Genomic DNA, 23,645 nt, shown 5'->3' with positions numbered 1-23,645 from the left:
ACAAAATCTCCCCATAATTTATCTAAATCCTGTAGTGCAGGGCTGTCAAACACCAGTCCTCAGGGGCCATATCCATGCCAGTGTTAAAGGATACCAAGGCTGAAACCCTTAGGAGAAACAGGCGGAGCCGGCATGTATGGGGAGCTGTCCTTAAGGCCACTGCTCCCCTCGTTCTTCTGTGTCCCCCTCCTTTCTTGTGTGCAGGCGCTAGCCTGGCTGTGCTCGACTGTTTGGCTGATATTTTAGTGAAACTCCTTCCACAGTGTGATGTCAGCACCTAGGTCCTGATATCACACTGTAGGAGCCTTGTTGCATTGTGGAAAATAACAACTGTTTCTAACTGCCTCTGTGCATATGTATATCATTGACATTTTACCATGTCTGCCAGTAGTAAAGATGATGGTGTGCAGGCTCATTGTGGATCAAACAATATGAACAAATTACATGGGGAATATAAATCATTTCTTGATCTCTCTTCTATTTTTAACTTCTCACTTTGCTGCCATCAGAAATTTTAGGGCCCCTCACACATCATTAGGCCTGGGCCCCCCTTTCCCTGGGCCCAACTACTGGTTGCTGTTCCCACCCACTAGCCACCACACCCCCTTGGCCGTGCGCAAAGTGTGCTGCTGCTAAAAATGTGCACGGCTCAGAAACTGAAGAAAGTGGCATGCGCAGTGTGATGTGACAAAAAGTGGGCGTGGCCATGGCATGTTGTGGGTGGAGCCAAATACTAGCAAAGTACAGGTAGTCCCCTGTTAACAAATGAGATAGGGACTTGTAGGTCCGTTTTTATCCTTTATCCGTTCCCTTTTGTCCCCCTCTTTACTTCCTGTGCCTCTTTTTTTCCCTTCTTTATCACTTCAGTTTGTGCCTCTCTTGTGTCCCTCTGTGTGACCTCATGTTCCCATCTCATCTCTTTTCTCTGTGTGCCTCTTTTGTCCGCCTCTGTTCCCCCTGTTCCTCTTTTATTCCCCTGTGTTACCTCTTTGTCCGCCTCTGTTCCCCCTGTTCCTCTTTTATTCCCCTGTGTTACCTCTTTGTCCGCCTCTGTTGCCCCTGTTCCTCTTTTATCCCCCTGAGTTACCTCGTGTCCCTTTCTGTCTCAGCTCTTCCTCCTGCCCTAGCCAAGTGAAGGAGCCCCTAGTATAGGTATCCAGGCATAGGTTCCCCCAGTCTAGGTAGCCAGGTATAGGTTCCCCCAGTATAAGTAGCCAGCTATAGGTGGTGCCCCAGTATAGGGCAGTAAGATAAAGGTGCCCCAGTATAGGTAACAAGCTATAGGCGCCCCAGTATAAGTAGCCAAGTATAGGTGGTGTCCCAGTATAGGTAGCCAGGTACAGGTGGTGCCCTAAGTAAAGGTAGCCAAGTATAGGTGGTGCCCCAGTATAATTAGCCAGATATAGGTGGTGCCCCAGTATAGAAAGTCCGCAGGAGCGGGCTCACTCATCTGCTCCCCACGTTCAAGCGCTGATGTCAGTCTTCTCTCAGTGCTGGAACGCGGTGTGCTGGTTAGTGAGCCACAGGCCCGCAGCCAGCGCATGTGGCCAAGGTCGGACTGGGGCACTGAGGGCCCACCAGAGAAATGTCAGCTTGGGGCCCACGGCCCCATGATTTGGAGTTTGTATAGTTATGTAGTCTATAAAGTACTACAGAAGATGTAAGTGTTACATAAATATAAAATAATATGGTAGGCCCTTAGACTATGGTAAGGATTAAATTGTGAGCTCCTCAGATGACAGTCAGTGACATAACCATGCAAGGTTGGCATGTCACGTGACCCGAAGCAGGTCACATAACGGAGTATCTATTAACCTCCCTGGCGTTGTGGGTAATGCGTACATAAGTACGCATTACAGTTTTAGTTAAATAATTTGTTTTCTTCTTGCTGTAGCTAGCAGTATGCTAGCTACAGCAGTACGCCATGTCCTCCACATCCGAATCCACCCACCCAATCCCCGCCGGCCATACTTACTCGTCCGAGATCCCGCGAGAAGCGTGATTTCCTATAGTTGCTTCTCCCGTCGCCATGGTGATGATCGGACATGACGTCATGGGGAGTTCCGATCCTTCCCATTGCGCAGCTTGGCGGTGATTCGCCAGGCTGCGCTAGGCGTTTTGGGGGGGGGCAGCCCCTTTAGCAGCACATTGCGGCGAATCGGCGGGGAACGGTGGCGATCGGACAGAACATGTAGCTAGCAAAGTGCTAGCTACATGTTCTGCAAAAAAAAGTAAGAGAAAAGACCCTCCAGGGGCTGAACACTCCACCTTGGCGTACATGGACGAGCTGAGCTCGTCCATACCACCAAGGAGGTTAAACGGCCGCCGAAAAGTGCAGGGTAAAGCTGATATACATCTCACCCTGCTCCTGCACAATTTCCAGCAGCTCTAATTACTATTCCCACTCCAGGTTGCCATGGATAAAGGGGGAAAGATGTAATTTGGCTTCCAGCCATTGCTGGCGGCCGAATTACACAGTTTCTGTTGTAATTTGTGCTCCATCTTTTGATGGCGCCCAAATGACTCACTAAGCACCGCTATAGCCGTAATTCCTATTACGGCCTATGGTGGAGCCGGCTGCGCCCAAATTTCCTGCGCTGTTTTTTCACTGCACACACATAACATGCCACGGCCTGTACATGGACACAGGGAAGCCACTGGAAGCTGCAGAAGTGTAAAAGACGGCACCCAGAGGACTGGTAAGTTGCTTCTGCTGCACAAAACCTCTGCACATAACAAAAGTAGAGTCCCCATTGTCCACCTCGGCATGCCACTTAGTTGAGACTTCTGGGTACCTGAGTTCCGGAAAGGGGACTTAGCTGTACTATTTTTTTTTTTTTTAAGGACTCAAGAAATACTGTATAAATGTGTATTGTACCACTACAAGGGCAGCGGCACACAGGGCAGGACTGGGCCACCAGGGGGGAGGACAGCCAAAGAGTGTGTAACATTTCTCAATAGATACATTTGACTAAATAGAATGTAACAATCTGAACTGCTGCATATCTCTCCATGGAGCTTTAAACCTCTGTGTTTAACCCTTTCAATGCTGGTCTAGTAAAAAAAAAAAAAATGCTTTTTGCATATAATATGCTGTAAATAATGTTTTAGAGCAAAGTTGAAATGCAGGGTTATATTCCGCTTTAAGGTGCAGAAAGCAGGCTGAAAAAGAAATGTGGTATAAGAGAAGTAAGGGGCAACTTAAAGGGAAGGTCCGAGGTGCATAAAGCCGCAGCGTCGCTCCCCACCGGTGGCCCGGGGTCCCCTCCGGTACAAAAGGCCTACTTGCGCTCATGTAGTCGCTCCGATGTCATCCGGACTGTACTGTGCAAGTGGAGTTGTTCTGTGCCTGCACAGTACAGTCCGGATGACTTCAGTGCTACTCTGTGAGCCGCACGCTGGAGCTCAAGTAGATGCCGACCTGGCGAGGTCGGCATCTGTATCGGAGGGGACCGGGAGCCACCGGAGCTGTGGCGAGGGCACAGGATGGCTGCCAGGGGCTGTAGGAAGCCTCAGGTAAGTGGATTTTTGCTTTTTATGCTCCTCAGACCTTCCCTGTAAGCTGGTGCTTATCAGCCGCTCAATTCCCTGCCATTGTCCGCCGGCGGGGATCGGGCGGGCGGGAGTCGAGCGGCATGATCGGGCCAGCTGAATATTATCAGCTGGCCGGATCAGCGGGTCGATACACGGTACAGAAACGTACCGTGTATCCCCAGCATTAGGGCCCACCAGGAAAGCTTCAGCCTGAACCAGATAAAATAATTAAGTAGCCAGGTGCCTCACAATAAACAAATTACATAGACAGATGCCTTAGGATAAAACAATTTAGTAGCCAAGTCCACCCTGGATGCATAAATTAAACAGCCATGTTCACCAAATAAAAGAATTAGATAGCTATGTGCCTATAGATATCAGTATTAGGTAGAAAAATGTGCCCCTAGATATCAGGTAGCCATAGCGGATCCCCAATTGCTGGCTGGGTGCAGGGTGCTTGCTGGGTGCTGGTTAGGGCAGTGTGCGGGATGGGTGCAGGGACAGGGTGCAGGTTAGGGAAGTGTACAGGATGGTTGCAGGGACAGGGTGCAGGTTAGGGCAGTGTGCAGGATGGGTGCAGGGACAGGGAGCTGGTTATGGCAGTGTGCAGGATGGGTGTAGGGACAGGGTGCTGGTTAGGGCAGTGTGCAGGCTGGGTGCAGGGACAGGGTGCAGGTTAGGGCAGTGTGCAGGATGGGTGCAGGGACAGGGTGCAGGTTAGGGCAGTGTGCAGGATGGGTGCAGGGACAGGGTGCAGGTTAGGGCAGTGTGCACAATAGGTGCAGGGACAGGGTGCAGGTTAGGGAAGTGTACAGGATGGGTGCAGGGACAGGGTGCAGGTTAAGGCAGTGTGCAGGATGGGTGTAGGGACAGGGTGCAGGTTAGGGCAGTGTGCAGGATGGGTGCAGAGACAGGGTGCAGGTTAGGGCAGTGTGCAGGATGGGTGCAGGGACAGGGAGCTGGTTATGGCAGTGTGCAGGATGGGTGTAGGGACAGGGTGCTGGTTAGGGCAGTGTGCAGGCTGGGAGCAGGGACAGGGTGCTGGTTAGAGCAGTTCAGGCTGGGGAAGGGTGCATGGACAGGGTGCTGGTGGTTAGGGGAAGTTCAGGCTGGGGCAGGGTGCTGGTTAGGACAGTTCAGGCTGGGCTCCCCTCCCCAATGGTATACCTGACCTAAGGTAAGCACAGAAGTATGTTTATGATGGATCCACATACCTGTGTGCATTTCAGACAGGAAGAGGCAGGCTTGCCGTGATGTCCCCTCCTTTCACCCACCCACCCATTGCCTCCCTAACGGCCCTTTCATAATAAAGTACCCTAACATGAGCACATACCGACATTACCGTGTGGCGACGTGCGTGTTTAACCCCCTTGGTGTTATGATTCTTTCCGAATTTTAGGGTCTAAAACTCTAGCAACTCTAAAGTGAAATTGCCGGCTGTCGTAATGATGACAGCCGGCGATCTCACCAGCAGGAGGCAGAGCCCCGGAGGAGAGGAAGAAGAATGCCAGCTGACGTCGGGATCCCCCAGGAGGTATGTAGAAACACTAACGCTGCACACATTTCTCTGCTTACAGCCTCCGGCGTCTACCCCGAGCAGTGGTCATGATTTCTGCTCTTAACTGCTGTTTTCCGCCCCGACCCTAGCTCGGGATAACTGCCAAGGAGGTTAAACGACCACTGCAAGTTTTATGCGTTGCACATGCATGGAAGCGTATTTTAACAAAACGCTTCCACACATGTCATCAAGTCGGCCACAGGAAGTGAGCGTCACTTCCTGCTAGGCCTGCTGCCAGACGGGGATTACATTGTAGCATGCCAGGGAAGATACTGCAGTCGTCCTTATTTAAAACTGCTTGATGTAGATTAAGTAGCAGGTCCCCAACATAAACATCAAAATACAGGCACTAGTGTTCTTTATATCTAAAGACTGGATATCAGGTTGCTATACCTACACACTACGGATGTCCCTCACTCCAACGATATCCCGCCACTACTGCCACATGGCAATTACTGCATGGATAAATTCTACTTTTAAAGCGGTATAAAACCCTGACATAATATTCAATAAAAACATGCTTTGCTACTTTTTATATGCCATACAGCTATCATATTTTGGGCATAAGTATTATTATTCATTTAGAAATTACAAGTTCCCAAAAGTACAGTTTTTGCTTTGAGAGCTGCCTTCAAAACTGGTTTTGTTCATGTTGTATTGAAGGCAGAAATGCTTTCAGTGTCTGTCTATGTCCAGGAGCTTCTGCACAGTCAGAGAATGTGTCACATTCCTCACTTGATACAATTAAGTAAACACAAGATAACATTATCTCCACTTCGTATGTGTCCAGATTTCCCTGCACTGAACTTTCAAGCTCTGTGTTTAACTAATTGAATGCTGTTCTAGAAAAAAAAATGGTGCTAGTATATAATATGCTGTAGATAATATTTTAGAGCAAAGAAGAAATGATGGGTTTCATTCCGCTTTAAAGGGAATTTGAAGCTATTTAATAAAATAAAAAAAAATAAAAAAACAGGTACCTACCTAGCAGTGATCTGCAAACTTGGCTCTCCAGCTGTTAAGGAACTACAAGTCCCACAATGCATTTGCCTTTATGAATCATGACTGTGGCTGTCAGACTCCTGCAATGCACTGTGGACTTGTAGTTCCTTAACAGCTGGAGAGCCAAGTTTGCAGATCACTGACCTAAGGAAAAAGGAAGGCACTGATCAGCGGGTCGATACACGGTACAGAAACGTACCGTGTATCCCCAGCATTAGGGCCCACCAGGAAAGCTTCAGCCTGAACCAGATAAAATAATTAAGTAGCCAGGTGCCTCACAATAAACAAATTACATAGACAGATGCCTTAGGATAAAACAATTTAGTAGCCAAGTCCACCCTGGATGCATAAATTAAACAGCCATGTTCACCAAATAAAAGAATTAGATAGCTATGTGCCTATAGATATCAGTATTAGGTAGAAAAATGTGCCCCTAGATATCAGGTAGCCATAGCGGATCCCCAATTGCTGGCTGGGTGCAGGGTGCTTGCTGGGTGCTGGTTAGGGCAGTGTGCGGGATGGGTGCAGGGACAGGGTGCAGGTTAGGGAAGTGTACAGGATGGTTGCAGGGACAGGGTGCAGGTTAGGGCAGTGTGCAGGATGGGTGCAGGGACAGGGAGCTGGTTATGGCAGTGTGCAGGATGGGTGTAGGGACAGGGTGCTGGTTAGGGCAGTGTGCAGGCTGGGTGCAGGGACAGGGTGCAGGTTAGGGCAGTGTGCAGGGACAGGGTGCAGGTTAGGGCAGTGTGCAGGATGGGTGCAGGGACAGGGTGCAGGTTAGGGCAGTGTGCACAATAGGTGCAGGGACAGGGTGCAGGTTAGGGAAGTGTACAGGATGGGTGCAGGGACAGGGTGCAGGTTAAGGCAGTGTGCAGGATGGGTGTAGGGACAGGGTGCAGGTTAGGGCAGTGTGCAGGATGGGTGCAGAGACAGGGTGCAGGTTAGGGCAGTGTGCAGGATGGGTGCAGGGACAGGGAGCTGGTTATGGCAGTGTGCAGGATGGGTGTAGGGACAGGGTGCTGGTTAGGGCAGTGTGCAGGCTGGGAGCAGGGACAGGGTGCTGGTTAGAGCAGTTCAGGCTGGGGAAGGGTGCATGGACAGGGTGCTGGTGGTTAGGGGAAGTTCAGGCTGGGGCAGGGTGCTGGTTAGGACAGTTCAGGCTGGGCTCCCCTCCCCAATGGTATACCTGACCTAAGGTAAGCACAGAAGTATGTTTATGATGGATCCACATACCTGTGTGCATTTCAGACAGGAAGAGGCAGGCTTGCCGTGATGTCCCCTCCTTTCACCCACCCACCCATTGCCTCCCTAACGGCCCTTTCATAATAAAGTACCCTAACATGAGCACATACCGACATTACCGTGTGGCGACGTGCGTGTTTAACCCCCTTGGTGTTATGATTCTTTCCGAATTTTAGGGTCTAAAACTCTAGCAACTCTAAAGTGAAATTGCCGGCTGTCGTAATGATGACAGCCGGCGATCTCACCAGCAGGAGGCAGAGCCCCGGAGGAGAGGAAGAAGAATGCCAGCTGACGTCGGGATCCCCCAGGAGGTATGTAGAAACACTAACGCTGCACACATTTCTCTGCTTACAGCCTCCGGCGTCTACCCCGAGCAGTGGTCATGATTTCTGCTCTTAACTGCTGTTTTCCGCCCCGACCCTAGCTCGGGATAACTGCCAAGGAGGTTAAACGACCACTGCAAGTTTTATGCGTTGCACATGCATGGAAGCGTATTTTAACAAAACGCTTCCACACATGTCATCAAGTCGGCCACAGGAAGTGAGCGTCACTTCCTGCTAGGCCTGCTGCCAGACGGGGATTACATTGTAGCATGCCAGGGAAGATACTGCAGTCGTCCTTATTTAAAACTGCTTGATGTAGATTAAGTAGCAGGTCCCCAACATAAACATCAAAATACAGGCACTAGTGTTCTTTATATCTAAAGACTGGATATCAGGTTGCTATACCTACACACTTACGGATGTCCCTCACTCCAACGATATCCCGCCACTACTGCCACATGGCAATTACTGCATGGATAAATTCTACTTTTAAAGCGGTATAAAACCCTGACATAATATTCAATAAAAACATGCTTTGCTACTTTTTATATGCCATACAGCTATCATATTTTGGGCATAAGTATTATTATTCATTTAGAAATTACAAGTTCCCAAAAGTACAGTTTTTGCTTTGAGAGCTGCCTTCAAAACTGGTTTTGTTCATGTTGTATTGAAGGCAGAAATGCTTTCAGTGTCTGTCTATGTCCAGGAGCTTCTGCACAGTCAGAGAATGTGTCACATTCCTCACTTGATACAATTAAGTAAACACAAGATAACATTATCTCCACTTCGTATGTGTCCAGATTTCCCTGCACTGAACTTTCAAGCTCTGTGTTTAACTAATTGAATGCTGTTCTAGAAAAAAAAATGGTGCTAGTATATAATATGCTGTAGATAATATTTTAGAGCAAAGAAGAAATGATGGGTTTCATTCCGCTTTAAAGGGAATTTGAAGCTATTTAATAAAATAAAAAAAAATAAAAAAACAGGTACCTACCTAGCAGTGATCTGCAAACTTGGCTCTCCAGCTGTTAAGGAACTACAAGTCCCACAATGCATTTGCCTTTATGAATCATGACTGTGGCTGTCAGACTCCTGCAATGCACTGTGGACTTGTAGTTCCTTAACAGCTGGAGAGCCAAGTTTGCAGATCACTGACCTAAGGAAAAAGGAAGGCACTGGGCCCTAATAAGCCTTCCCGTTAATCTCACAGTCCCCTCGTTCCAGCGCTGGATCCCCGGTTCAAATCTCCTGCTGTGGGAGGTTTCAGAGTCCGGTGCTCCTGAAGATGTGCGGCTCCGTACTGCGTATGCGTGAGCATGCGAGACCAGCCTCGGGCAGCGGCAGAAAGCAGTCTCTGACCAATCGGGGGAGCCAGCAGTTTAATAAGGAGACTGTAGGAGGAATGGGAAGGCTCATTAGGATCCAGAGCCTTCCCTCTCCTTAAAGAGATACTGTAGGGGGTCAGGGGAAAATTAGTTGAAGTTACCCGGGGCTTCTAATGGTCCCCCGCAGACAATCCTGTGCCCGCGCAGCCACTCACCGATGCTCTGGCCCCGCCTCCGGTTCACTTCTGGAATTTCAGACTTTAAAGTCTGAAAACCACTGCGCCTACGTTGTCGTGTCCTCGATCCCGCTGATGTCATCAAGAGCGCACAGCGCAGGCCCAGTATGGTCTGTGTCTGCGCAGTACACTCCTGGTGACATCAGCAGGAGTGAGGACACGGCAACGTAGGCGCAGTGGTTTTCTGACTTTAGTCAGAAATTCCAGAAGTGAACTGGAGGCGGGGCCGGAGCATCGGTGAGTGGCTGCGCCAACACATGATGTCTGCGGGGGACCATTAGAAGTCCCGGGTAAGTTCAGCTCATTTACCCCCGACCCCCTACAGTATCCCTTTAAGTGAGTATCTGTTTTTTTTTGTTTGTTTGGTTTTTTTTTAAATTGGCTTCAGACTCCCTTTTACTCTTTTATGTTGTCCCTTTTTGTAAAGCCCTTTCCTGTGTGTCCCTCCACTGCTAGCTATACATTAACCACTTGCCGACCGCGCACTCATACCGCGCGTCGGCAAAGTGGCAGCTGCAGGACCAGCGACGCAGTACTGCGTCGCCAGCTGCAGGCTGATTAATCAGGAAGCAGCCGCTCGCGCGAGCGGCTGCTTCCTGTCAATTCACGGCGGGGGGCTCCGTGAATAGCCTGCGAGCCGCGATCTGTAAACTCAAGCGGAAATAATCTGCTTTGTTTACATTGTGCGCAGCAGCGCCGTGAGTCAGATCGGCGATCCCCGGCCAATCAGCGGCCGGGGATCGCCGCTATGTGACAGGGGACGTCCTGTCACTGGCTGCACAGGACGGATAGCGTCCTGTGCAGCCCCGATCACCGGGGATGAGCAGATAGGAGAGGGAGGGGGGAATTTTGCCGCGGAGGGGGGCTTTGAGGTGCCCCCCCCGCAACATGCCAGACAGGAGGAGCGATCAGACCCCCCCTGCACATCATCCCCATAGGGGGGAAAAAAGGGGGGCGATCTGATCGCTCTGTGTGCCAGCTGATCTGTGCTGGGGGCTGCAGAGCCCACCCAGCACAGATCACAAAAAATAATGCTGGTCCTTAAGGGGGGGTAAAGGGTGGGTCCTCAAGTGGTTAAGCGAGCAGCAAATACATTTCCCATAATTAGTGTAATTATTTCAGTGTTTCTCCAGCTTTTTAATTAGTTTGGTGTTTTCCTTTGACCCATATTTATGAACCTTAAAGGAGAAATGTAGTGAGAGGTATATGGAAGCTGCCATATTTATTTCCATTTAAGCAATACCGGTTGCCTTGCTGTCCTGCCGTTCCTCTGCCTCTAATACTTTCAGGCATAGGCCCTGAACAAGCATGCAGCAGATGAGGTGTTTCTGACAATTTTGACAGATAAGACAAGATTACAGTTGTGTTAAAAATTATTCAACCCCCACTGAAATTGAGTGTTTTGACCAGTTTGACATTGATTTTGATCATTTCAGTCATTTTGTTTACAATTAAATCAAAGAGGCACTTGTAAGTCGGACAAATATAACATAACATTTTCTAATGAAATAACCACAAATGTCTTTTCTGTGCTCACATCATTATCAGTTTTATTCAACCCCCAAGTGACATTCATTCTTAGTACTTAGTACAACATCCTTTTCCAGTTATAACAGCTTTTAAACGTGAAGCATAGCTTGACACAAGAGTCTTGCAGCGATCTACGGGTATCTCAGTCCATTCTTCATGGTCACATTCTTAGGCTTGCCGGCTGCAACTACTTTTATTTAAGTCCCACCAGAGGTTCTCAATCAGATTTAAGTCTGGTGACTGCGATGGCCACTCCAAAATGTTCCAGCCTTTAATCTGCATCCATGCTCTAGTGGACTTGGAGGTATGCTTGGGATCATTGTCCTGTTGAAACGTCCAAAAGTTTTTTGAAAGTTGTGGGATAGTGTTCTGTGGACTGATGAAACAAAATGAGAACTGTTTTGGCCCATGGATCAACGCTATGTTTGGAGGAGGAAGAACAAGGCCTATGAAGAAAAGAACACCTTGCCTACTGTGAAGCATGGCAGGGGGGGGGGGGGTCAATCATGCTTTGGGGCTGTTTTGGTCCTTCAGGTACAGGGAAGCTTCAGCGTGTGCAAGGTACCATGAATTCTCTTCAGTACCAGGAGATATTGGATGAAAATGTGATGCAGTCCGTCACAAACCTGAGGCTTGGGAGACGTTGGACCTTTCAACAGGACATTGCTCCCAAGCATACCTCCAAGTCCACTAGAGCATGGTTGCAGATTAAAGGCTGGAACATTTTGAAGTGGCCATTGCAGTCACCAGACGTAAATCCTATTGAGAACCTCTGGTGGGACTTAAAGAAAGCAGTTGCAGCGCGCAAGCCTAAGAATGTGACTGGAGGCTTTTGCCCATGAAGAATGGGCTAAGATACCTGTGCATCGCTGCAAGACACTTGTGTCAAGCTATGCTTCACGTTTAAAAGCTGTTATAACTGGAAAAGGATGTTGTACTAAGTACTAAGAATGAATGTCACTTGGGAATTGAATAAAACTGATAATGATGTGAGCACAGAAAAGACTTTTGTGGTTATTTCATTATAAATGTTATGTTATATTTGCCTGACTTACAAGTGCCTCTTTGATTTAATTGTAAACAAGATGACTGAAATGATCAAAATCAATGTCAAACTGGCCAAAACACTCAATTTCAGTGGGGGTTGTATAATTTTGAACACAACTGTAGCTGAATGCTTGTTTCTGGTGTGATTCAGACACTTCTTCAGCCAAAGAGATCAGCAGAGCTGCCAGGTAACTGGTATTGCTTAAAAGGAAATAAATATGGCAACCTCCATATACCTCTCACTACAGTTCTCCTTTAAAACACACACACACACGCCTGCACACACACACGCCTGCACACACACACACACCAAAAAAAAGTTAATGTTTAAAGTTGACTTGCACAGCTATCATCAAAGATGTAATTCCACCTCATCAGAATAAGAGATGTGCATTTCTCATTTGTTTGCACCATACAATTACTGCTTGACACAACAGGGTGATTGGGAAGAGCCGATGTAGAAAGAGGATGATTAGTATTCTGTGTTTGTACACCCAGCTAACGTGCTGCAAGTCTCCCTGATTGATGTGGATTAACATAAGGTACAATTTCTTTTACAGGTCAGACATCTTGATCAGTAATGTCAATGTACTTATCTGTCTCAAGCAACAAAGGAAACACTTTTCTATTTTTTTTATTTATTTTTTATCGGAGAACACTACTAGTCACTGAAGAAAAGGAGTCTGGAAACCTAATTAAAGTAATACTGTTTTATGACGCTGTTTAATTTTTTTTCCGAACGATATTACGAAAAAAAAATCCTTCCGAATTAGGTGAATCCTTAAGTTGAAAATCCTCCAAAGGCAATCTGGAGTGAGAAAAGCGCTTTGATTATGGCAGGCTTCCGCAGAAAATGAGTTGGCTGGCAATATATCACTTAGGCAGCATTTCCGCTGACACCCTGACATATAGATGAAATGCTAAGAATGACAAGTAACATTTTGTAAGTTTTAAAAGCTGTGTGAGTTCCACTAGTTATTTCACATTTGCAGGACATGAATTTGCATGTTCATTTTGAAGCTCTTTTTTGTAAAACTGAATCAGATTTTTGTAAAACTGAATGAGACAAAATGAAGTTAACAGTTGGCTTTTTTTTCCATTAATACCTTTTATTAAAATAGATGAGCAATTAAAAGGTGTGTGACATACAAAACATAATAATATAGGACAGAATAATATTTGAACAGTTTATTGACTCTACTGGTACATGGGGTTAATTATTTTCCCAAATAGGCGGTGGTGGTGGGGGGGGGGGGGGCATCTAACAGTGCAGTAGTAGAAGGGACAGTGGTCTGCTTGATTCAGTCAGAATACTGTTGACATCTTCACAACTTCCCAACCAATATATCTCAAACTGTGATGAGGCTCCCAAATGTTCCCTCCCTTTCCTTTGCCTACCCCTTGTGACCCTCACAGTCTGGGGGCCCATCCCGCGAGGGTCATAAAGCACGTGTGAACATCGTAATCTTCACACCCATAACACGTGTAGCCACAAAAACACCTGGGCCCGTATGCCATTCACTTTTTCTCCTGAGTTTTCTCCTAGGAGATCATTTATCATCTTGTGTTTAAAATAACTTTTCCGCATTTTGGAATTGAAAAAGTACCAAAAAGTTGTTGAAAAACCACTATTAAAATTATTTTGAGTATTTTCTTACTTTCCGCTGATTAAAAATGCATTTTATTTTCAAGTTATGAAAATATCACCTAGGAGAAAACTCAGGTGAAAAAGTGAGTTGCATATGGGCCCTGATCTGACCCCCCCACCTCACCCCCATGCAGTTGAAAGAGCTGCTCCCCTGTAATATAGCCCCTAAGGCCCAGAAATGCAGAAGCCTCTGCACTGTTTATGGTACTGGGAAAAGAAACACAGAGACAACGGGAGCCCAAATTGTGCAGTATGTCATAGATAAATGGATAGGTAAAAGTGTTCATAAAAGGGAATACTCACAAAGGTGGGTTGCACACGGGGCAACCGACCACTTAAAGCAGGTGGAGTGTCTTATACCTGACTTCACTCAGGTATGCCAGCAATCCTGGAGGCGGTCACTCTCTTGGTAAAGAATCTCATGAACGCTAAAACCGTGAGGTGGTGTGGATTCCACCTCAAGTTTGGTCTATGAGACTCCCCTCACTGGACCGAGGAGGGGAGTATGACACAGAAGGGGGTAAAGAGGCGCCCAATGGAGTATAAAAGAGTTAAAAACACTAAAAACTAAAAGATTGAGGTGGCTTACCTCATAGACGACAACTCACTTTGAGTAGAAATATTTATTAACAAGCACAGGCTATGCGTTTCGTGAGATCTAGCCCACTTCCTCAGGCCAAATAAAGTGCCACTACAGTCTAACAACCGTATTCGGGGCGCCCCAAATACGGCTGTTAGACTGTACTGGCACTTTATTTGGCCTGAGGAAGTGGGCTAGATCCCACGAAACGCGTTGCCTGTGCTTGTTAATAAACATTTCTACTCAAAGTGAGTTGTCATCTATGAGGTAAGCCACCTCAATCTTTTAGTTTTTAGTGTTTTTAACTCTTTTATACTCCATTGGGCGCCTCTTTACCCCCTTCTCTGCACTGTTTAGCTGCATAACAATTTTATCGATCCGCTTTAGAATTTGTAGAGTAATTAGTACAGTATTGTGTGTTTGAAGAAGTCTTGAGACCCCTAACCGTCATGGGTGAGTTGTGTCCAGATCTTTGTGGACCCTTACCTACTGGACGTGTTGCGTTGTATTGCGATAGTGTTCCCTGCCGCAGCTTGTCGCAAGGGTCGTGCAAGTCTATGGTGACTTGCATAGTCAATGTGATGCGACGGAAGTATCCAAATTGCCACAATGCTGTCACATGGATCATGCAGTAATGCAGGTCAATGAGTGACACAGAGCATGTGCACGAGGGGAGCGTCGTGCGGCACACATGTGCGGCAGAGCGGGAATCCCAGTGACGTACTTCCTGCCCAGCAGGGAGTACATCACTGAGTGTGGGATGGTGCTATGCATGTGACCTTGTTGCCGCAGGCTCAAATTAATGCTGATTTCTGTGGTGTGGTGATTGCACGGCAGACTCCCCTGTGCAGCCAGCTTGTAGCGTCTAATGTTAGGGTGGCCACTAACGATCCAAACTTTTTCATCCAATCTTACCAAATCTATGTAGTAGAAGGGCAAACTGAGTGAATATATTGAAAATATACTTTAGGCAGTCCCTTATATTACATAGAAATGGTAAGATTGGATAAAAAAATATTGTATCGTTAGTGGCCTTTTTTAGGGTAAGAATGCTAGACTGTCAAGGTGCTGAACCTGGCTTTGCAGTCCATCTGTTGTAAAATTCAGGGTCCTTTCCTCTGCTGCATGTAGAACATTGAGTAGTAGGGTCAAAAAGCATAACGGGACCTTTGTGTAAGGAAGTCTGGCACGTCATTCGGATTTATGAATAACTTTTTTTTCCTTTTGCCTAAACAAGCTATGGGCTTCTATAATAGGAAGTGGGGGCGCCATATTATGAAAAAAATATGTATTGTAAACGAAAGCAGAGATGTATTTTGAAGCTTCTGGGGCTTTCCTCTGACCTGTAGCAGAGGAGTAATAATAATAGTCACAAAGCATACATTTTTAATTACGTATGATGCATGATGATAATAAGTTGTCTCTATTTGTGGCTTCTGGTTACCACTAAAAAGTATTTTTTTCCATCAGGAAGATATTAAAGCCCCAATTGAGGCAGTTATTCTGTGCATTTAACATTAATATAAATTAATTATGTTTCATCTGATATAACCATATGTAATACTCTAAATTCCCCAGCTTCAATATTCACTAGTCATTTTAGCACAAACATTTAAATTTTCACCTTGCTCTAAAAAAAATTTTTCCTCAATTTTTGTTTCAAAATATGCATTTTAAAAAAAATGAACATTAGCATGCCCATACATTTTTGCAAATATTCTCATCAGTGCACTTGGCAATAAGGAGTTTTGGCATGCCAATGTATTCACTAACAATCAGTCAGAAAACCTTTTTTCTCACGCCCATATATTTTCACTAAAATTCTCATCTGCTCGAAAATGTGAAAGTTATGATGAAATGAAAACTGCTATATTTGCTTGTCACTGGTTCCCACCTGTTGGCTATGAAAGAGATGTCAATGCCTTATGTTAATAATGTTAAAAGCAAACTTGCTAACAGACCTAACTTCAACTAATATCCATACTAAATTAACCCGAAGGAGGAGACTAATTAGTTAAAATATAACTTTTATGCATATATGATAAGCACATGCTAATAGCCAACTGTCTACAGGGATCATGCCCTCACTTTTTGCTGAAATGAATAATTGATATATTGAGTAGCTACTGATTAAGCCATAAAGGCTTTTTTTATTTTCTTGTTTGATATTTATGAGTAATGTATTTATTGTACTTAGCACTGGCACCTTATCACTACTAGGAACTTTTTTCCCCATGACGAAGCCCTCCATTGAGACGGTGGAACATGTGGAGTTGGAGGTGAAGTCTATTTCTTATTTTCTTATATGTATCATTAAGTCATTTCAGCAAGAAGTTAGGGGCTGATCCCTGTAGACAGTTGGCTATTAGCATGTGCAGGTCATATACGTACTTGAGTTCCCTCCCAATCTTAATAGTGTTTCAAACCTTAGATATACACAGAAAAATGAGCACTATCATAATTCTGCACCCATGTGCACCCCAAATATACCCTATGGCAGCCAAACATATATTCGCACTTCAGCTAGAAAAGGGGAAAACCATTTAGGGCACGTCTATATGACTATAAATCAAAACTAATTCAGATCTCTTGTGAAAAAACTGTCTTTATTGTAACAAGCTAGACACACTAAAAACATTTTTTCCCCTTCTTTTTGTAACTAGGAATTGCCATTAATTGTATTGGCACTAAAGGCACTTTAATACAGTTTATATGGTCACATGCAGCACCTGCGGGGGGCGGAGAATTAGAGAATTATTATTACATTTGTTATTACCATTATTATCATTATGGGTGGGGGTGTATACCACTTATAATTGGCAGCCTCTGGCAGGTTTTTACATGTTTTTTAATTGGTTTTAGTTTGTCTAGCTTGTTACAATAAAGACAAGGGATCTGAATTAGTTTTGATTTATAGTCATATAGACTTGCCCTAAATCGTTTTCCCCTTTTCTAGCTGTAGTACGAGTGTTTCAAACCTTATCAATAGCTCATCGACAAACGCAGGTGGGATTACAGCTGCCCAGAATCCCCCCTCAGACCAGGGCCGGTGCAGTGTCTGGGGACAGGCACAAGTTGAAACACCAGAATATCTGCAGGCATCCTGCAGCTCAAAGCACTGCCCCCTTTCTTTCCCTGCTACAGTTGACTTTGGATGGAGCAGCAGCGTGTGTACAGAGCATAGAGCAGCAGCGTGTTTACAGAGCATGGAGCAACAGTGTGCGTACCGAGCATGGGGCAGTGTGTGTACAGAGCATGGAGCAGCAGTGTGTGTACAGAGCATGGAGCAGCAGCGTGTGTACAGAGCATGGAGCAGCAGCGGGTGTACAGAGCATGGAGCAGCAGAGTGTGTACAGAGCATGGAGCTGCAGCATGTGTATAGAGCATGGAGCAGCAGCGTGTGAACAGAGCAATGAGCAGCAGCGGGTGTACAGAGCATGGAGCAGCAGCGTGTGTACAGAGCATGGAGCTGCAGCATGTGTACAGAGCATGGAGCAGCAGCATGTTTACAGAACATGGAGCAGCAGTGTGTGTACAGAGCATGGAGCAGCAGCGTGTGTACAGAGCATGGAGCAGCAGTGGGTGTACAGAGCATGGATCAGCAGTGTGTGTACAGAACATGGAGCTGCAGCATGTGCACAGAGCATGGAGCAGCAGTGTGTGTACAGAGCATGGAGCTGCAGTGTGTGTACAGAGCATGGAGCAGCAGTGTGTGTACAGAGCATGGAGCAGCAGCGTGTGTACAGAGCATGGAGCAGCAGTGTGTGTACAGAGCATGGAGTAGCAGTGTGTGTACTGAGCATGGAGCAGCAGTGTGTGTACAGAGCATGGAGCAGCAGCGTGTGTACAGAGCATGGAGCAGCTCTGGATAACTTAACAGAGCCAGGTACGAGCACAGCCCTGTGCCCTGCTGTGTGAATGCTTCACTTTCCCTTTCATTACCAATGCTGTCTGTCCTCATTAGTATCTGTATCCAAACTGCTCCTGGATGAATCCCCTTGTCGGTTGGTCAGTTGGATGGAAAATTGCTTTATGTGTACCCAGCATGATGTCCTACCATATTATTATACTGTAATGTATGTGGCTGAGGGAGACCGTTCAGGAATCTCCCCCCCCCCCCCCTTGAAAATCCTGGGTTTGCCCCTGTAGCTCTATTTTAATATAAAAAAAATTCATAAAAGCTATATTTTAGCTATGGTAGCTAGTCTCCTCCTTCATGTTAATTTAGCGTTCATATTGTATACAGTATATCAGATTTTGTATAATTGCTAACCTTAACTGACACAGCTACTTTTAAATTGTTTCCTTAGTTGTAACTCTCAGCATCACAGCAGATGGTGGATAAATGGAGGTGGTGGAAATTGATATCTTGGTGTCTAAAAACATCTACAGAGAAGCACATGAACCTTACCTCGTATTTATGACTACTCACTATAGATTATTTCCAAATCAATTTACCATGGACGTGTTCCACCCCAGCTGATACCTAATGTATTTTGGCATTATTTTGCTGTCATGAAGTGACATGTGACTAACCTCTGTTTTAATATGACGGTGGCAGGTGCACCTCCTAACGCTGTTTTCCCACAGCCCCATAATAGCTTAGCAGTCAGAACTGCCAACCGAACCAGTTACATCAAACAGAAGATAAATCTCATAGTCTTTGTTGAGATTGTGCTTGCTCAACAAAATGCTTTACATGCAGTTTAATGAATTTACACTGCTCTAGTTTAATATATCTCAAAAGGCCAATGTAGAAGACTCAATACAAAATGATGAACTTGCACATAGGCATAAAGCATGTTATCCCCGCGGAGTTGAAATTTGCTCACGAGATGGACTATGATAAGGAAAAAATAGCTGCAGAGAATGTGGGAATCCGCCGCAGAACCATCACACCACTTGAAATCTTTCAATACAGATGTTTTGATGGGCAGTCTGGATTCATCCATTTCCCAGCCCAATATCGCTGTAATTGAAATCACAGGTAGGGCCCCAATGGGTAGATCTATCTTGTATAAGCATCTATGGAATCAGGAATATTTTTTGCTTGGATGGGGGAAAAACGGCATTTTAAACATATATGACATCTGGTTGCTACAAATGAATGAAGTCTGCCCTTTACAGAACGCATGTTGCTTCCTCAGCATACATGAAGCTATTTTATATGAAGATGGTAGATTTTAATTGTTGAATTAAACACAGGGAACATACAATCACATGGAAAAACAGACTCTCTCTCTCTCTCTATATATATATATATATATATATATATATATATATATATATATATATATATATATATATATATATATATATATATATATATATATATATATATATATATATATATATATATACTGTATATATATATATATATATATATAAATATATATATATATATATATATATTTATATATTTATTTATTTTTATCCTTTCCTTTTTTTTACTATACCTTTTAATGGCAACATTTCTACAGTGCAATGCATCAAGACGTGCACCACCAGGATATGTTGCAATGAAAGCTTTATTCGTGTGTACAGAAATATTCAGGCGCTAAACCATCCATGATATTTGCAGCGGTGAGGGCAGCGGGGGGGTGTAGGGGATCAGTGTCCGGACACAACGGCCGTTTTGTGAGCAGTACGCTTGTTCACGTGGCCAGGCACTTGTAAAAATTAACCAGAAGCTGTTGTGAATGTTTTGCTTTATTCAGATCCCTCGAAAGATGAAGCCTCTGGAGGCCTTTCTTGGTCATTTCTGTTGTGTTTTTTTGTCCGTGACAGATCCTGACTAATATGGACTCCCAAGAATCGGAAGCTTTGATAAGCAATATGTGCGGTCGTTTGTAATGTTAGACAATGCTCTGTGAAACGACTCATTGTATCCGATGAAATGAAAATTCAGATAATTAAAAGATGTTCACACACGTTATTTCTTCCTTGCATGCTCGGGCAAGCTAATACTCGCCCATCACTATTGTGTTTTCTGAATCTTGCACATTATTATGTTCATGAGTCAAACAATCACCAGCCTTAAAGGATACCCGAAGTGACATGTGACATGATGAGATAGGCATGTGTATGTGCAGTGCCTAGCACACAAATAACTATGCTGTGTTCCTTTTTTTCTTTCACTGTCTGAAAGAGTTAAATATCAGGTATGTAAGTGACTGACTCAATCCTGACTCAGACAGGAAATGACTACAGTGTTACCCTCACTGATAAGAAATTCCCCTTTCCCCTTTCTATCTCTTTCTTGCTCTCAGAAGCCATTTTCTGCTAGGAAAGTGTTTTATAGTTGGAATTTCTTATCAGGCGGTGAGAGTACCTGGGGCGCCGTCCACGCCGCACCCCTTCCCCTTTATATGGCCTGCTGCTCCCAACTCAATGTTGCTAGCATGTTCCCAAATCGTTGGGTGATTATAAACTAATGCTGGGTACACACGATGAGATTTCCCGTTCGATTTGCGGATCGATTCGATTAAATCAAACATGTTCGATTGGATTTCGATCGTTTTTTTCATGATAGGTATGCAAAATCGACGGAAAAAACGATCGAAATCCAATCGAACATGTTTGATTTAATCGAATCGATCCGCAAATCGAACGGGAAATCTCATCGTGTGTACCCAGCATTAGGTTAGGGTGGGGACCCCGAGAGAAGTCTGCAGGTGGAATCCCTGCAAACATGCTCTGCAGCGTGGAACCGATGTCTCTCTCAATAAGAGAAGGGTAAGGTCCCCTAAAATAAGTTGAATAATGTGTAATGCATAAGTTTGCTTCCATTATTTGTATTGTGAGATGCATTAGTTCTTAATGCACCTGTTCTACTGCAATGAGCACACTTGTGCCTTTGGGGGGCTTATTAGCATTATGCAGTAAGTGTTGTCAGGTGCATCTTGGTTAGATGTGCGACCATTTCATTGAATCTCTTGTTGCATAGTAAAATGAGACATACATTACTTTTCTTCTATATTGCTGTCATTTGCAGTAGGCAGTAGAAATCTGACATTACTGACAGGTTTTGGACTAGCCCATCTCCTCATGAGGGATTCTCAGCATGGCCTTTATTCTTTATAAAGGCATTCCCTGAAAAGGATTTATACAAATATGCTAGCCAGCCTCCCTGCTCGCTGCACAGTTTTTTGGCAGTTGGGTGGAGCAACTGCCATTTACTAAGTACGTTTGAAAATAAAGTAAATCTTGAGAACCCCCCCCCCATGAGGAGAGAAGCTGGTCTAAAACCTGTCGATGCTGTCAGATTTCTACAACCTACTGTAAGTGACAACAACATAGTACAAAAGTAATTTATGGCTCATTTTAATCTGGGAAGAATGCACTTCTTATTTGTATATGTTTACATGTACTTAAAATTTTACACGTTTTCACCATAGTGCCCCTTTAACTAGTGTATTGTCTTATACTCTTCTCTCTACATGAGCTTATAGGTCTATTAACCACTTGAGGACCACAGTGCTAAACCCCCCTAAAGACCAGCCTGTTTTTTCTGTAATTGGCCACTGCAGCTTTAAGGCCAAGCTGCAGGGTCGCACAACACAGCAGAGGAGTGATTCCCCCCTCCCTTTCCCCCCCTCCCCCTCCCCTCACCAACAGAGCTCTCTGTTGGTGGGGACTGATCGCCCCGCCGTGTTTATTTATCTTTTTCAATATTTATGTTATTTTCTTTTATTATTTTTTTCTTTTTTCTCTCTTTTTTCTCTCTTGTCCCCCAGGGGGACAGCCGTGTCACACGGCTGTCCTCAGTACAGCGTTGCTGCCGATCGCAGCGCTGTACATGTAAATAGTAGTGTTGGGCAAACATCTAGATGTTCGGGTTCGGGCCGAACAGGCCGAACATGGCCGCGATGTTCGGGTGTTCGAGCCGAACTCCGAACACAGTGGAAGTCAATGGGGACCCGAACTTTCGTGTTTTTTAAAGCCTCCTTACATGCTACATACCCCAAATTTACAGGGTATGTGCACCTTGGGAGTGGGTACAAGAGGAAATTTTTTTTAGCAAAAAGAGCTTATAGTTTTTGAGAAAATCGATTTTAAAGTTTCAAAGGGAAGACTGTCTTTTAAATGCGGGAAATGTCTGTTTTCTTTGCACAGGTAACATGCTTTTTGTCGGCATGCAGTCATAAATGTAATACAGAGGAGAGGTTCCAGGAAAAGGGACCGGTAACGCTAACCCAGCAGCAGCACACGTGATGGAACAGGAGGAGGGCGGCGCAGGAGGAGAAGGCCACGCTTTGAGACACAACAACCCAGGCCTTGCATGCGGACAAGAAGCGTGCGGATAGCAATTTGCTTTTTGTCGGCATGCAGTCATAAATGTAATACAGATGAGAGGTTCCAGGAAAAGGGACCGGTAACGCTAACCCATCACAGATGTTCATTGTTCATGTTACTTGGTTGGGGTCCGGGAGTGTTGCATAGTCGTTTCCAATCCAGGATTGATTCATTTTAATTTGAGTCAGACGGTCTGCATTTTCTGTGGAGAGGCGGATACGCCGATCTGTGACGATGCCTCCGGCAGCACTGAAACAGCGTTCCGACATAACGCTGGCTGCCGGGCAAGCCAGCACCTCTATTGCGTACATTGCCAGTTCGTGCCAGGTGTCTAGCTTCGATACCCAATAGTTGAAGGGTGCAGATGGATTGTTCAACACAGCTACGCCATCTGACATGTAGTCCTTGACCATCTTCTCCAGGCGATCGGTGTTGGAGGTGGATCTGCACGCTTGCTGCTCTGTAGGCTGCTGCATTAGTGTCAGAACTCCACTGTGGCCTGTACGTGAACCGTCAGGGGAAACACCTCTTCCCTTGCCCCTCCCTCTTTCACAGGATTTCTTCTTCATTTCACTTATCCTTAAAGTACACGCTGACTGGCAGCAGTACAGTGGCAGTACAGAAATGCTATACAGTGGCGGGTGAGCGGTGTACTACTGTTCCCAGCAGCGACACAGAGCACAATGCTATACAGTGGTGGGTGAGCGGTGTACTACTGTTCCCAGCAGACACACAGAGTGGCAGTAAACACAATGCTATATAGTGTGGGTGAGCGGTGTACTACTGTTCCCAGCAGCGACACAGAGCACAATGCTATACAGTGGTGGGTGAGCGGTGTACTACTGTTCCCAGCAGCGACACAGAGCACAATGCTATACAGTGGTGGGTGGGTGAGCGGTGTACTACTGTTCCCAGCAGCGACACAGAGCACAATGCTATACAGTGGTGGGTGAGCGGTGTACTACTGTTCCCAGCAGAGACACAGAGTGGCAGTAAACACAATGCTATACAGTGGTGGGTGAGCGGTGTACTACTATTCCCAGCAGCGACACAGAGCACAATGCTATACAGGGTGAGCGGTGTACTACTGTTCCCAGCAGAGACACAGAGTGGCAGTAAACACAATGCTATATAGTGTGGGTGAGCAGTGTACTACTGTTCCCAGCAGCGAAACAATGACTGGGGGGACCCTGGCTAGCCTGGCTGGAGAGAGAACTACCCTGCCTGCCTACCCAAAGCTAAACCCACAGACAAATGGCGGAGAAATGACGTCGATCGGGTATTTATTTACCCGAACCACGTGACCCGTTCGGCCAATCACA

The sequence above is a fragment of the Hyperolius riggenbachi genome, chromosome 2 (assembly GCF_040937935.1).
Source record: "Hyperolius riggenbachi isolate aHypRig1 chromosome 2, aHypRig1.pri, whole genome shotgun sequence".
In the NCBI taxonomy this organism is placed as follows: Eukaryota; Metazoa; Chordata; class Amphibia; order Anura; family Hyperoliidae; genus Hyperolius; species Hyperolius riggenbachi.
Note: the sequence above shows the minus strand (reverse complement) of the source record.